At 45.5% G+C, this 14,467-nt stretch overlaps 1 protein-coding gene across 4 annotated transcripts in view; it reads right to left on the reverse strand.

The window, feature by feature from the left end:
- The window catches only part of DCP1B (decapping mRNA 1B), a 41,219-nt gene that overhangs the window by 16,339 nt on the left and 10,413 nt on the right, over window positions 1–14,467 (reverse strand). The gene's annotated exons all lie outside the window — the stretch shown is intronic.

Here is a 14,467-nt window from a genome sequence, read left to right on the forward strand (position 1 = left end):
TGCACACAAACATGTTCACACACACACAAATCTCAAATATACACACTCACACAGAGCTCTCACACATATAAACACGTTCACACACACACACACGTGCGCGCGCACGCTCCATCTTCTTAGCTATTGGACACCTGACACACATATTAGGCCTGGAAGCTTCTCTCCCTTCTCCTTTTTCCCGGAAAGGTGTTATTAACTGAAAGATTGGTTTTGGAGGCCTTAAGTGAGGATACAGTGCTGGGAAAATAAAATTCAGTAATGAATCTGCAACTCCAAAGTGTCTGCACAGAATATTTACAACTTTTGAAAGACCAGATACAACCATGACTTAATGATTTAGTGATGAAAGAACAATGTGGCATAATACAGTTGCTATTGATTCAGTTAATTTTCAAGTAAGTCGTATATATTAGTATGTACAATCTATGTCATTTTTATAGCAAAGGCTAAACAGGTCCAAAGGCTCCCCAGGCGGCTCAGCAGTAAAAATTCCACTTGCCAGTGCAGGAGACATGGGAGACTCGGATTCAGTCCCTGGATCGGGAAGATCTCCTGGAGGAGGAAATGGCAACCCACTCCAGTATTCTTGCCTGGAGAATTCCATGGACAGAGGAGCCTGGCAGGCTACAGTCCATGGGGTCTCAAAAGAGTTGGACACTAGTTAGCGACTCAACAATGACACAAACAGGTCTAAAATAAGTTTATAAAGATCTAGTCGAGGATCTGGTAATATTAATCACACCAATAACACATTAGCTACACACACATTTAAAAAATCTTCACTGAAAACAGCTGCTAAGTTATGACAGGACAATGAGAGTCAACAAAATATACTTAAAAAATACTTTTCTTAATTTATATTTCCAAAATATTTAATTATATGGGTATTATTTGGTCATTAAAACATTTGTGATATTTTAATCACTGCCCCTGTCCCACCCTGACTCACCTACCAGTGGCCCTGTGGGTCTTTCTCTTTCTTGTCAGTGAAGACTCAGTGAAAGGTACAGAAGTGTTGTTTTAGTGCTGTGTTAAGCAGATGCTTTTAAAAGGACTCTATAAATCTGACCCCTATAAATGGGGGTAATTTTTGTGGTCCGTGCACCAGGAATCTTTATCTTACCTGTGAGTGCAGGGGCGGGGCAAATGGAAAAAATAAACCCAGCTTTCTCTTGATCGGACCACTGCGCGTTCTTTGAAATACACACACATACTGCTCTCTGATACATGGACACTCTGGAAAAAGAGTCTGTGTTTTGAAGCCTACGCGCTGAGAGCCTTGGTAGCCAAAAGAAAGTCTTTTGCCCCAAGACCATTAAGTGAGTCTCTCAGGACTTGACTCTGGGCTCTTCCCGGCCCATAGACATTGATCCCTGGTGCCAGCTGTCCCTACAGAGTCCCGCAGGCCAACCCATCGCTGTGTGCTCCCCTGAGTGAGAGTGGATTGGATCACCGACACTACGATCACAGCGACTGAGAAACCTGAAGGCGTTGCGTGTTTTGGGGCTTCAGTCCTCGTTACAAACCCAGGATCCTGCTCTGTTCTCTGGTTACAGTGAAGATTCCTCTCCATGGAGATGGAATTTTCCAAAACTACCAAAGGAGGAAAGCGGTAGCCGCAGGGAAAAACACGTCACCGAGGAAGTGGAAGCCCGGTAGCCAGGAAAGAGCAGCCATTTATGTCTTGTCAGAAGAACATGAAAGTAGAAATATATCAGTTGGAATTTTGGGGGGGATGTTACATACTTGTGACATTTAAGGAACCAGGTTCTCATAAGGATCGGATGCCAAGCAAACTATTGACATAAGTGGAAAAGCGGTCTATGTTATTACTACGAGAAACCCGAAATGCAGACGGAGGGGAAGATATCCGTGGGAACATGTTTCAGATGCTGATGGGGGAACGGAGAGGGGCCCGGGCCTGAAGCGATGGAGGGACACCATAGAGGTTTCCTGAGGACCCAACTGACCGCTTATCTCTAAAGCAGCATGGCTTTAAGATTAGAACGGGGTCATATTGAAACAACTCTTTTCATCCCAGTTAATGTGCTATTTGAATGTACAGCTTAAAACAGTCGAGGAGGAAAAACAGATTTACCAAGTCCTCTCTCCCGAGAGAGAGCATGAGATAACACACAGAACTGGGCCTAACTTTCTTCTCCTTAAAATAGTTTCCCAGCCTGGGCCACATTCCATGGGAGCCCCCGCCTCTCGGGCCCGCGTTCCAGCTGGGCAGGCCTATCGCTGTCCTGTGTCCCAGCGGCTGGTGGTGACCCACGCAAACCAGAGCCTGTCACCAGCCGGGAGGTGCTGAGCTGATGGGCTGATAGATCCATCACATCTCGCGTCCCTTCTTCCCGGGCGGCCGCAGGACGAGGCCAGCCTGGGGTGGGCAGTGGGTGCCACAGGGAGGAAAGAAGACAAGCTGAACAGGACCGAGGGAGAAGGTGCACTCCTGGCATTCTCAGACTTGGGAGTGGTCGCTGCAGCCTAGCTCGAGTCTGGGACACGGGGCACTGAGCGGTCAGCAGGAGATGCTCTGAGTGCTCCGGGGCCCCAGACCCGCCATGCTGCGAGCCTTCTTCCCCCACTCCACGCCCGGGTACCAGCCACTGCCCCGCCGCCCTGCTGCCCCCCAGGCGGGCTCCAGGGGTACGCTGGTGCATGAGGCTCAGCTCAGCTGCTCTTATGTCTCTCCTGGAGGTAAGAGACCCCAAGGTGGGGGGAGGACTAGGAAGATCCTGTTGATATTCACTCTAAACCAGTTAATGATGCCCAGGATGGGCCCCCCCACGCCATGAACACATTTTGAGTGCAGTCTTCTTCCTGTTGATGAATGCAGGCCTTTAACAGCACAGCTGTGAAATTCTGCCTAAAAACTGCCTTGGCCTGGTTTATGTCATGCTTTGGGGATTCTTGGTTGAAAAGAGAAATGTTTGAGGCAGTAGGCAAGGTATCACCATTGGGACCTGTCTGTTAAAATGTCATCTATTTACGCCTTCTACTTTCCTTCTAATTCTGCAAGAAAGATGAGCAAAGCAGAATTTCTGTATTAGATTTCACATCTAAATGTTGAGGGTACAACAGACATGAGAGAGAACAAGCTGATGGGATCTGATAGTGTTGTTTTCTTCTTTTTAAATTTCTCCAGCAGAAAAGTCTAAAGTTGATATTTGAAGAGGCTGGTTGAAAGGGTCACAGAGGGAAAAGCAGATGTCCTTGAGCTCACCTGCATTAGGGGACCTCCGATCCTCGTTAGCATGGTGCGTGAGGTTATTCTGCAACCTCCCTGGGGATTAACTCGTCTAGTTTATGTTTTAACAAATATTTCTCTAAATCTCTTCTTTGAAGACATTCGTCATTTGTTTCATATTTGGCCTCAAAAATCTTTCAACTCCAAATCATGAAGGTGGTTTGTGACCTTTTAGCAATATTCATGCTAATGTGTGCAACTTTAAAATATAAGCCGTATTTCCATATGGTTACTGAGTAGGTAAGCTGGAACTGCGACGGTGACGTCTGCGAAGGCAGGATAGGATGTCTGATGTGGTACTGCTCCCGCCCCTCCCACCCCCTCTCATTCCCTTTCAAAGTAATCTCACAAATTTTTCTCAAAAGGATAGGTCAGTAGGCAGGAAAGAAGGCATTTAAGTCCTCTCTTTGCACTGGGAAAAGCCATGGAAACCAGGGGGTGTGAATTACACAAACCTCTTCTGGGCACTTAAGGATAAGCCAAAAATCTTAAAATTCCTTCAAACCCCATTCCCTTCAGTAAGTCTTTCTCAAATGAGTGGAATAATAATCCCAGTGGAAGGACCAAGAACATCTAATCATATACTTGGTGTAAACACTTGTTGTTGAGGCTTTGCTCGAATATAGAATTGCTTGATTTCTTGTCCTGATTTTCCCTTTATAGTTTTTGTAGCTCGACCCCAAAGATGGTGACTGATTACTGGCATTTGTTTCTAAGCGTGCGTGTGCGTGCACATGCACACATACACAGCTACTGTCCTTCCAAAAGACCAGAGGATAGTTAAACAGAAAGTGAGGGTCATGAACTGTCAGAGCTGGAGGTGGGTGCAGGTGGGCAGTTCACACGCCTGACACATTGGAGAGGGGGGGTAGACTCCTGCGGCCACAGTCCTGTTTCCGGTTCAATCTGTTTGCGTAAAATATACCCCTCCTCTGGCTTTACAAACAAAATACACAGAGTATAAAAACAATGTTTATGTTTGAATGACTTGAAGACTTGGTTATAAGAGATGGGAATTCATCTTGTTTAAATTAAGGTTCATGTGAACTCTCACAAGGACCCAAGGAAGGGTGGAGGGAGGAAGGAGAAGGGGGTGCAGGAAGCGGGGTGTCTAAGGGCAGGGGTTGCGAGGGGGGCTCTGTATTCATGGCTGGGTAACGGGCTGCATGGCTGCTTTGTGTTGACCGGCCCTTCCACCCCATTCGGACTCTGCACTAAAGACGCATTCCATCTGCATGCTCTTTAATGCCTGTAAAGTCACATTCTTTCATTCACCCTCTGCTTCAGCTCCACTGACCAAACCCGGACAGAACCTTCGCTGGCCCCAAGAGTCCACATAGCACTGTTATCTTTGGCCCCTGGTCTGGTTCTTTTCACGTGACATGGTTTTATTGCACCTCACAAATCAGGGGTCCCATGATCTCCAAACACTGGAGGTTCCCAGTGGGTGAGAAGCAGCTTCATTTTATGAGTGACTGACACACACACATTTTGGGAGAAACAAGAGAAAGCCTAGACAAATGCTGTGAAGTGAAAACAACCTTCCTCTTTCTAAATAACTTCCTTACAGAGTTAAGGCCATTAACAATGACAAAGAATCAGCCTCTCGACTAAACCGGTACACTAATTTGGATCAAATTATATGGATTTCCCAACTGTAAATGAGAATTCAGTGTCTTCAGAGAAAAAGATGCGTTAATCTCCCAAAGGTTTCGTTTCTAACAAATGCATGTTATGTCATTAGACCTTCCAAATCTCCACAGAGGTCTTTATGCTCCCCAAATGGGGAATCTGAGGTCTTGTCTCTGCCCTCAGGTTCATGAACAGTCACATGGAATCTTCTCAATTATATACTAACTTCCTAATTTTATTTATTTCAGGAGAAAGTTGCTTGAGCCTGGGAGATTTAACAGAGTAAATAAACACAAAAATAAGAAGCAGAAATAGTCACGGGTGATAACAAATATAAGTAGGAACAACTTCTTCTGTTTTGTTGGCCATTTAAATTTATAGTTTAATTCTGCCCATGAACTGGCTGGTTGACCCCTAAATCTCCCAGAAGACAGGTATGGGCTCCCTGATGTGCCTTCCCTCCTGAGGCCTTGTCCTTCAAGACTCCTCGAGACTCCTGCTTCTTTGCTCCTACAGTTTCTCACAGATCCCTGGACTAAACAAAAAAAAGCCCGTGTCATAAGTGTTTATTGCTACCTCCACCAAATCATGAGCAGTGCGGTATATCCAACAGATGTTTGTTGAGTTGAACTGAAATCCAAGATGTTAGATCTTGAACCATCATCTTCACGACAGGTGCCTCCATCCCGGGTTATACGTAGTAGTCTGGACACGGCAGGTCCTCCCCATGGCCGACCACACCTTCCCCAGGACTCGGAGCACGGGGCTCTCCTCCACCAACCCTCTCATGCTCCTGCCCTCACTCCGAGTTTATTTTGCATCCAACACCTGGTCATCTTTGATCATCTTCTGCATAACTTATGCTGCTGGGCATTTGCCACCAGCTCCCTATAGCTGTGAATTCTCACAGCCCAACACTGCGTGGGCACCAATGTTCTCATCTCCTGTGTATATATTATTACAACAAGACTACCATACACCAGTCCCCCGATGGACTATCTGTCAGGCACTGGCAACTCTGAGCTCAAATAACACAATTAATCTGCAGGTTTACAAGCGTTTCTCTTGGTGTACAAGCAACAGTGCTTTCGTGTCGCAGAAAACACAGATAGCATATTCCGGTCAAATCTGATGGTAGTATTCTGAAGCTTACATAGACAAGCACCTACATTATCTTAAAACCGTCAATTCTTCCCAAAACACACTGAAACTGTGTTATCTAGAGTGAATCTCGATATAGCAAAATAAGTCTTGTCTCATAGAATTATAGTTTGTGGGAAATATATGTTTAAGGCAAACATAAAACAGTATTTTTTACAGGTCAGAAACTTGCTTTGATGAAAAACAGACTTCCTCATGTTGAAATCAGATTACTGAATTAAGAGTTTACCAGCGATAAGAATAGCTTTGCTGAAATACACTAACCATAAAAATATATAATCAATGAAAAACTTCTAAGATTTCACACAGCAGTGGTTTAGTAATGGGGCCTCATGCCAGTTTGTGACTGAGGGAAAAGAAGCTGGAGTTTCTGTACATCTTTCGTTTCAACCTTAATCTATAATTATGGAAATAGCAGACCCCACTTAACCCAGAGCCCTTTTGGTTATAAGCAGTCAAATTATGGTTTGGTGCCCTTGTTAAATTAGAGTCCTATGGTTGACATAGAGGATAATTCTAACACCAGTTCTTGCCAAAAATTTCCTTTCTCCCAAACCCATAAGAACATGAAAAAATTGCAATTTTTTCCTTCTGTGGGTTAAAAATAACATCCCAATAGCTTCAAATTGGTTATCTGAGACTCCTTTCTAAGTGATTTTTGGACAAGAATAGACACAAACACTCGATGCAGCCGTCCTGAGTGATAGCCATTGCAAAGCACTGTGTTAGGGGAAACCAAAAGACTCTTCGCTTGTTAATTTCAGAAAACGTTTTAGAATCCAGTTTCTCTCTGCCGAGATTCAGACTTCTAACATGTTAGGCTGGGCTTTCAAAAACAAATGATAAAATACAGTCATTGCCGAGCCATAAGAGCAGCGCATGAATCCAAACGGCACTGCTACACAGATGTTTCTCGGTAAAGTCGAGGATGTGAAGTCTCTGTGGTTCAGACAAAACAAAAGTGACCTCTCTTTTAAAAAATATTTATTTATTTATTTGGCCACGCTGGGTTCTTAGTTGTGGCATGCAGGATCTTGCAGTTGCGGCATGTGGGATCCAGCTCCCTGACCAGGGCCCCCTGCATTGGGAGCGCGGGGTCTTAGCCACTGGGCCACCAGGGAAATCTCCCCAAAGTGACCTCTCTCTGACTCTCCTCTCACATCGAGTCTGTGCGTCACTCACACAGTGCTGTCACACAGGCTTCCTTGTCTACGCGTGCCAGACTGTTAAGTTCTGAGAAGAGAGTTTTTCCCTGAACTCTGTGTGAGGTCCTGTCTGCAGTGGGTCCCCTGGTCCCAAAGGATGAGGCGTGAAGGCCGCGCGGACTGGCTGGCCGGGCGAGAGGAGCACTGGGAACCCGCACAGAGTGTGTAACCCAGGGGGCTGCGGGTATCACAAGGCAACAGCGGAAACACGAGAACCACAGCGAGGCTCTGCTGTCCGTCAGGCTTTTCAGAGCGGGCCAGTTCTTGAGATGAACAGTCTCCTTCAGAGCTTAGACCTGTTCATGTGCTGAACACCGGCAGGAGAACAAAAAAGCAACTCTGGGTTTAAGGTTGGAGTGACAAGTGTCATCAGTCAGGTCCCCACAGATGTGCGCCCCTTAATCACATATGAAAACACATTAGCTCCTGAGCTGTGGTTTGTAGGAAAGAGATCAATTTTTCAGTGAGAATGGCAGAGGAGGCTACAGACAATGAGTAAGATTTGTTGACCACCGTGTAAATTTAAAATTGCTTCTTTTTAAGAAGCACAGGCTGGGGGTGGGGGGTGGGGTAGGGTGTCCTTGAAGGCTGCCCTGGCCACTGCACTCATGCATAGCAATGAGCCCACTGATGGGATAGGGCACCTCTTCTGACGGCATGAAAGGTCAAACTCCTGTCCCCACCTCCCACCCCGTCCCCGCCAACACGGTCTGAATGAGTTTAAGGATCTTTGCCTCTCTGCCCAGGTCCTGAATAGAACAACATTCCGTTGTCATTCCCGCAAACACTAAGATTCTGTCTGTTAGGAGCATCAAGTATTTGAGTCTTTGTTGCTGGGAGGGCTTTTCCCTAGTTGCAGCAAGCAGGCGCTGCTCTCTAGGTGGGGTGTGTGGGCTTCTTACTGCGGAGGCTCCAGGGTGCATGGGCTTCAGTACTTGCAGCAGTCGGGCTCAGGGGTTGCGGCTCGTGGGCTCTACGGCACAGGCTCAGTAGTGCTGGTGCTGCGCGGGCTTAGTTGCTCCCTGGCCTGTGGGATCTCCCTGGACCAGGGATCGAACCTGTGTCCCCTGCATTGGTGGGTGGATTCTTATCCACCATGCCACCAGGGAGGTCCCGTACAATTACTCTGAAGGGATTTCTGGACTCTAGACAACGTCAGTGGTTCAATACTCAACCCCTGAAGTTTGTATGGGAGACGGTGTGTACACATGCAGGCAGGTGCTTTTGGAGGTGGGGCAGCACAAATCACAGCCCCCCAGAACAAGGCCTGGCCCACAGCAGGAAAACAGCTGACATCTGAGGGCATGGGGGAGGCAGGCAGGCAGGAAGCCCATCAGATTCTCAAAGGGCTCTGTGACCCCCAAAAGGTTAGGAAGTACTATCCGAGGCTATGGACATACCAGTAAGGATCTCAGAATGGAAAAATAAACTCGCCATTATCTGTGGGCAGATAAGGCGGCTTTCATTTCCCTAGTAATAAATTTACACAGGGCTCACTTTTAACCTTTCAAATTGCTTTTGTAGTAACTGCCTGAACTGATTCCAAGGTTAAGACAACAGAAGATAAAGCCTCAAGGTCTTTGAATCTGCTGGACTGGGAGAGCTTTTGCTCTTCCCGGCGGCCTGAGGCCGAGGAGAGGCTGAACCTCTCCACGGGAGCCCCCGGCATCTTTGGCCACCTGCCCAGGTTCGGGCACGCTGTGACCTGAGCTCAAGGCGGGATCTTTGTGTCAATCTCCATTATGAAGTCGGAAAGAGGGAGGAATTTGGGGAAAGCGGGGCCACTCTGTGGCTCCTTCTCAATCACCCCGAGCGGAACATCATTAAACTGGACAGAAACATCAGACATATGTAGGTGTGTAATGACTCGGGTTAATATACAAGTATCTGGGAGTTACTTTAAGTACATTATACCTATCTACTTATCCAGATCTGGTCATTTGCTGTGTTTATTTTGTACCACAGAATGCAAATAAAATATAAGACCAGGTCTCTGCCCACAAGGGGCCTGTAATTTATGACTCACGCCACCGCTTTAAGCATAGTGCAGGTGGTCAACGGCTAGCTCATTCATGGTGACCTGGCACCGAGAACCAAGAGGTCTCACAAGAGGCTGCTTCCAAATTCTGACTTTTCTGTGCAAATTTGACCTTCTCACTGCTATTATCCTCTTATGAATAAAGTTACTACGAGGATTGGTGGAGAAGTCTTTTGGGAATGTACATGTTTAGTTAGAACAGAAGAAGGTAATGTGTATGGCGGTCATGGTTGACCTGTACATACAGGTAAACTGGATCAGTCTGGTTTATCAGTTTATCAGTTAGGTTTATCAGTTTTACTTTTTTCAAAGAACCAGTTCTGCGTTTTGCTGATTTTATGTTTTTTGGTGTTTTATTTCATTGATTTCTGCTCTTATTTTTCCTTCCTTCTGATTGCTTTGGGCTTAATTGGCTCTTCTTTCTAGTTTCTTAAGGTGGAACCTGAATTACCCATTTGAGACTTTTCTTCTTTCCTAATAGAAGTATCTGACGCTATAAATTTCCCTACCAGCCCAATTTCACTCGCATCTGACGCATCTCTTCATCTTTATTCAGCTTGTTTTCTAATTTTCTTGCCTCTCTGACACATGAGTTATTTAGATGTGTGTTGTCTAATTTGAAAACTTTTGCGGGTATTTCAGGTATCTATTACTGGTTTCTTGTTCAATTCCGCTGTGGTCAGAGAGCATACTCGGTATGGTTCCTATTTCTTTAAAAATCTTTAGACTTTATGCCCCATGATAAAGCTGACCTTGGGTGCTGGCCCATGAGCACCTCAGAAGAGGCTGTCTTCTGCTGTGGTTGGTGCAATGTCTGATAAACGTCAATTACCTCAAGTGAGTTGATAGTGTTATTCAAGTCTCCTACAGATGTGCTGCTGCTATTTGTTCTGCCAATCATGGAAAGCGGAGCTCAAGTCTCCAAGCACAACTGCGGGTTTTAACTTCTTTCAGTTCTATCATTTGTCACTTTGAGTATCCTGAAGTTCCGTTGTCAGATTAAGTATTTCGGGTGAATTGATCCTTTTATGATTATGTAATGTATCTCTTTACCCCTGGTAATTTTCTTTGTTCTGATGTCCATTTTGGTATTAATATAGCATCTCTGGCTTTCTTCAAGTTTTTAAAAAATCTATTTTTAAAAATGTAAGTATGGTTGATTCATAATATTGTGCTCATTTCGGGTATACAAATGATTTAGCCATATATATATTCTTTTTTCAGATTCATTTCCCGTATAGGTTATTACAAAGTATTGAGTAGAGTTCCCTGTGGTATACCGTTGGTCCCTGTTGTTTTTCTTGTGCACAGTAGTGCGTATATATTACTCCCAAGTGGCTTTCTTTTAATTAACATTCCCATGGTTTGTCTCCCCTCTCTTTTGCTCTGTTGGTACCTCCTTTCTTGACTTCTTTTGGATTATTAAAATGTTTTAGCATTCAGTTTTCATCTATCTACTGGTTCTCTTTTTAAGTGGCTGCTCCAGGAATCACACTATACATATCTAACTTTTCAGTTTACAGTTATTTCACCACTTCAAGCAAAATGTAAAGGCTTCACAACTACACAGCTCCTGTCCCCGACCACCCTTAACCTTACAGCTATCATGTGAGTTACATCTATACACAATGAATCCCCCTCCTGATACTGCTGTAACTTTTGCTTTTGATAGTCATTTGCATTTTAAAGAATCTGAGGGCAGGAAAAACATCTGTTCCACTGACCATTTTTTTACTATTTATGTTGCTCCTCCTTTACCCCCGAGGCCCCGACCTTCCCTCGGCAACACTTCCCTTCAGTCTGAACAACTTCTTTCAGCCTTTACTTCACAGCAGGTCTGCTGACAGGAAAGTATTGAAGGTTTTCCTTTATCTGAGAGTATCTTTGTTTTACTTTCCTTCCCGAGGAATATTTTCACTGGAGATAGAATTCTAGGTTGACAGTTATTTCAGCACTGTCTTCCAGACTCCATGGTTTCTTAAGAGAAATTTACTGTCATTCAAAACATTGTTCTGTTATGTACCATTTCTGGTTCAAGGCTTTTTGTTTGTTAAAGTCTGTTTTTCACCAGTTTGATGATGTTTATGGGCATGATCTTCTCTGAGTTTATCCTGTTTGGGGTTTTCTGAGTTTCTTGAATCCATACATACATTTGTGCATCACCAAATTTGGAAAAATTTCAGCCATGCTTTCTTCAAATACTTTTTCTACAGCAGTCTTTCTCCTTTCATGGGACTGCAATGACACAAATGCAGACTTTTTGGTACTGACCAACAGGTGCTGCGAGGCCCTGTTCTTTGTTTTTTAACCTCTTTCCGGTGTATTTTTCAGGTCGGATAGTATCTACTGATGTGCTTCATGTTCACTGACTCTTCTTTCCTCTGCCATCTCTGTACTGCTAATAAGGCCATTCACTAGACACCCTATTCTGTCCCAAATGTTCCTTCTGAGTTCTTACACTGCTTCTCTGCTGAGAATTTCCATCTTTCCACTCATCTCTGAGGACCTGTCCCACCTCACAGGGCACAGTAACTGTCTTACAGCCAGCCACTGGCCTACCACACCAGCATGTGGGTCATCTTGGGGCAGCCATCTGCCGACCGACCTTCCCCGTGAGAGTTGTCAGATTTTCCTGGCTCTCTGTGTGATGGATAATCCTGTTGCATTTGGACATCTTGTTGAGATTGTGAGACTCTGAGTCTTCTAAAAACTCTTCAAAGAGTGTCAAGATGGTGATCGACTTGTTCAAGTTTACACAGGAAGATGGTTAGACAGCATCACAGACTCACTGGACATGATTCTGAGTGACTCGGGGAGATGATGAAGGACAAGGGAAACCTGGCATGCTGCAGTCCATGGGATCGCAAACAGTCGGACATGTCTGAGTGACTGAACAACAGACAGGAAGTGCCGTCCTGCCTCCTGTAGACAGTGGTTCCCATGTCAGCTCTATTTTCAGAGGTGTGTCTGCCCCGTGCAGACGGCACTCGGGCTGGCCTGGTGCGTGGCGGTGGTGGACGTGGTGGGCTAGTTCTCGGGGCCTCGGCTGTGGTTCTGGTGTGTGTGTGTGTGTGTGTGTGATGCTCACAGGTGAGATCGGGACAGAATCAGGGGGTCTCTTTGTCCAGCGCACTCTCCAGCTCACAGGGGGCCTTCTCCCCAGTCTTCTGGCCACAGAGTCAGGGTATCTCTCAACAGGTCTAACTTCTCACACTGTCAGGTAGTCCCCATAGCCAGGCAGCTTGCAGGATAAAGCAAAGAAATATCAATAAAAAAGCCCATATATATATATATATATATGAAAAAGTGAAAGTCGCTCAGCCACGTCCGACTCTGAGACCCCAATGTCTACAGTCCGTATCAGAATACTGGAGCGGGTAGCTGTTCCCTACTTCAGGGATCTTCCCAATCCAGGGACTGAATCTGCGTCTCCTGCATTACAGGTGGACTCTTTACTGTCTGAGCCACCAGAGAAGACATGTGTGTATATTTATGTGTGTACATATACACATGCTAAGTTGCTTCAGTTGTGTCTGACTCTGTGACTCTATGGTCTGTAGTCCACCAGGCTCCAGGCAAGAACACTGGAGTGTGTTGCCAAGTTCTCCTCCAGGAGATCTTTCCAACCCAGGGATTGAATGTCTCCTGCAATGGCAGGCAGATTCTTTACTGCCAGTGCCACCTGGGAAGCATAAATATATATATATATATATATATATATATATATATATCTCCTAGGAGTTCCCTACACGCTTGAGACCACAGGGGGCCCTTCTCCAGCCCTTCAGGCAGAGGCAGGCTTTCTGTGGGATGTCATGTGCCTGTCACCCCTCACTGCCAAAGTGGCAGCTTGTGTTTGCAGGGCAGCCGGCTTCGGGCCAGGCTGGGAGGGGAGGGGAGACTCTTCACACTCTGAGCTCACAGCAGCCCACTCTCCAGGACTCCACAGAGTGGTTCCCCCTGGTTTCTGCTGCTTCTGTCCACAGTCCTGGGACATGGCTCGCTCTCGAGTCACACTCAGGAGATAAAGCAGGAGCGAATAAACCAGGAGACCTGCCACCACACTGGCTGTTCTTCAAGTTCTCACTTCCCTTTTGATACGCCTGCTGTTGTTTACTCTCATAATCCACAGGCTCTCTGGTTTTCTGTTCTGTCCACAACTTTCACTGTAGCCAGTGAGGAGTGTCAGTGTGAACCTGCTCTATTTTGGCTGGTGTTGGAAGCTTATCTCTCACTCTAAGGACTTATGAACCAGCCCAGGTAACGGAAGCCTGGCCTGGGATGGATGCAGGACTGGAAGGAGAAAAGGGCTGAGATCCGGCCACGAGTCGTGAAGGCCTTGAGCTCACTTTGCCATCACCACAACTAAAGCCCCTCCCGTGGAGACCGAGCTCTACAGATTAGGGGCATGAGATGTCCCCTGCTGGCTGCTATGCAGGCCCCCTGAGCCACCAGGAAAGCCCTCTCCAGTTGTATTTTTAATTTAAATTCTCATAAAAATAAAACACACACACACATATATATATAATTTTAAATATCAGATGCTGTGAGGTTTTATGACTGATAGCAGAGTTCTGCTCCAGCCATGATGGGCCTGACTACTGCTGCCCAAAAGCAACCGTCTCCATGACAGTTACTTGTGCTCTCCAATTCTTTTCTCATCCAGCGATTTTTCTGGTGTGTCGATCTCTTTTCCTATATATCATGTATACGCTTTTTCAAGATTTTTTTTCTTGATGTGGAATATTTTTAAAGCCTTTTACTGACTTTGTTACCGTATTGCTTCTGTCTCATGTTTTTGCTTTTTGGCTGTGCAGCACGTGGGATCTTAGCTCCCAGGGGTCGAACCCGTACTCTCTGTGTTGGAAGGTGAAGTCTTAACCACTGGACCACCAGGGAGGTCCCTACGCTACTTTTTGATTCTTAAAAAAAAAAAAAAATCCACCGAAGAGAATTTAGTGTTCTGACAATACACACACACACTCTCATCTAGAAACACACACACATTTTCCCCCATACTTTCAATGTAAGTATAACACTATCTCACACTTGGTGTTTGTCTTCATGATCAGGAGAGCCAAATGGTGTACTGTGACTCGATTTCCTTTTCTGTACAACGTTTTGTTTTCCAAGGAATTAAGAACTGCTTCATCTGTTGTTTTCCATGCCCTTAGCTTT

Source organism: Odocoileus virginianus, chromosome 23 (assembly GCF_023699985.2).
Source record: "Odocoileus virginianus isolate 20LAN1187 ecotype Illinois chromosome 23, Ovbor_1.2, whole genome shotgun sequence".
Taxonomy (NCBI): Eukaryota; Metazoa; Chordata; class Mammalia; order Artiodactyla; family Cervidae; genus Odocoileus; species Odocoileus virginianus.